The sequence below is a fragment of the Sinocyclocheilus anshuiensis genome, unplaced genomic scaffold, assembly GCF_001515605.1.
Source record: "Sinocyclocheilus anshuiensis isolate Anshui unplaced genomic scaffold, SAMN03320099.WGS_v1.1 scaffold963, whole genome shotgun sequence".
Taxonomy (NCBI): domain Eukaryota; kingdom Metazoa; phylum Chordata; class Actinopteri; order Cypriniformes; family Cyprinidae; genus Sinocyclocheilus; species Sinocyclocheilus anshuiensis.
In genome coordinates, this window is record NW_015544183.1 from 45,332 (window position 1) to 46,906 (window position 1,575).

Here is a 1,575-nt window from a genome sequence, read left to right on the forward strand (position 1 = left end):
GTTTTCCATACTTGCGAAATAAGTTGACAATGTTTACAGTATGTTTACACAGCGTTTTAAATCATGGCGGGTGAGGGCGTTTTCGTACGCGTTTATCCAATCAATTTACTTACGTCACGGGTAGTACCAGCTGTGCTGGTTACACCCTGCTCCGGAGTAGGAGCTAATTTGATTCTCGAAAAAGGGAGTCCGGTACTAAAATCGCACCCAGTTCCGGCTTTGTGAAAACGCCAAAAAGTGGGTAGTTATACAATTAGTTCTGGTACTATGAAAAGGTTCCCGCGGTGCGAAAGGCCCTCATGTTGCGATGCAGCCAGAGAAGTCAAAATGTGGCAAAAAGGTCCAATCACAATTTAGCAAGCAAATAAAGCAGAGGCGTCGTTGTCATCTGTAGATTTTGAATGGCAAACATGCTCAGTAAATCTCAGTGGAAATTTCGGTAACGCTTTAGATTACAACCCGCAATGTACTGCGTAAGTAAACAGAATTTACAGCGTAACTTTTTTGTAATTACAGTGTACCTATTCAGTACCTCCGTGTAGGATCGCACCCAGTTCCGGCTTTGTGAAAACGCCAAAAAGTGGGTAGTTATACAATTAGTTCTGGTACTATGAAAAGGTTCCCGCGGTGCGAAAGGCCCTCATGTTGCGATGCAGCCAGAGAAGTCAAAATGTGGCAAAAAGGTCCAATCACAATTTAGCAAGCAAATAAAGCAGAGGCGTCGTTGTCATCTGTAGATTTTGAATGGCAAACATGCTCAGTAAATCTCAGTGGAAATTTCGGTAACGCTTTAGATTACAACCCGCAATGTACTGCGTAAGTAAACAGAATTTACAGCGTAACTTTTTTGTAATTACAGTGTACCTATTCAGTACCTCCATGTAGGTATAAGGTAACAATATGCGAAGTTTGGGGAATAAAGGAGTAATAATCTGTAAAATTACAAATTATTTCTACTGTAAGTATTTTGAAACTAAGGGGTACCTATTCTAATATTATGTGGTATATATGACCTAACAACAATCTTATATTTCCAAGCGATTTAGCAAAAAACATACGCTGTACTTTTTTATAGCCTACACATATAAAACACACTGGTAATTGTTTCAATCCAAACGCTCGGTTGAGACTGTTGGGTTAGGAAGCTGGCTTGATGTGACCCAATTTGGGTTGATATCAGTAATAACCCGATGTTGCAGTTCAAACGCTGTGCGACGAAATCCGTGACTGCGGTGCTTAAGACGGGAACATGAGTGGAAAATAGGAGAAATAGGAGAGAAGCGCAGACAAGGGACAACTTTGAAACTGTCTGGAGTGTGTTCCTTTAAAACTGCAGCAGTGAATGTGGTGAGCGCGAACTGGAAACAGCTGGAATGGCGCATGAGACGAGTCTATCCGTGTTTGCGGCGCTCATGACAGGAATGTGTGTCGAAAATACAAGAAAACTAATCGACACGAAGAGGAGAGATTTTTGAAACTGACTGGAATGTGTTCTTTTAAAACTGGAGGGTTTTGTCCGAGTATGTTCTCACAACATTGAGCAGCGACTGATGAGCGGTAAAACCGGGAACTGAA